Source organism: Myotis davidii, unplaced genomic scaffold (genome assembly GCF_000327345.1).
Source record: "Myotis davidii unplaced genomic scaffold, ASM32734v1 scaffold3578, whole genome shotgun sequence".
In the NCBI taxonomy this organism is placed as follows: domain Eukaryota; kingdom Metazoa; phylum Chordata; class Mammalia; order Chiroptera; family Vespertilionidae; genus Myotis; species Myotis davidii.
Genome location: NW_006289094.1, coordinates 564,554 through 564,811, shown reverse-complemented (window position 1 = coordinate 564,811; position 258 = coordinate 564,554). Strand labels below are relative to the sequence as shown.

Genomic DNA, 258 nt, shown 5'->3' with positions numbered 1-258 from the left:
ATGAGCCGGGGGCGTAGGGAGCTCAGGGGGCGGCGAGGGGGGTGATGAGCGTGGCAGGACCAGGCTGTGAAAAGCTCACAGCTGCCAAGCCCGCTCTAGTCCAGCACTGGCCCGTGGGGACACGCATGACCACGTGTGCAGTGTGTGTTCTAGCAGCCATGCTGGGGAAGGGGCCCTGGGAACTGATGTTTGCTGCGTCCCAGTCCTGTCACTGGCACAGTTTAGACCACCCGTCTCGGGCCACTGCCGCGTGGCGGG

General features: G+C 65.5%; 1 protein-coding gene across 1 annotated transcript in view; it reads left to right on the top strand.

Annotated features, from left to right (window-relative positions):
• Window positions 1–258, top strand: part of DEAF1 (DEAF1, transcription factor) — a 30,560-nt gene that overhangs the window by 20,429 nt on the left and 9,873 nt on the right. The window lies entirely within an intron of this gene.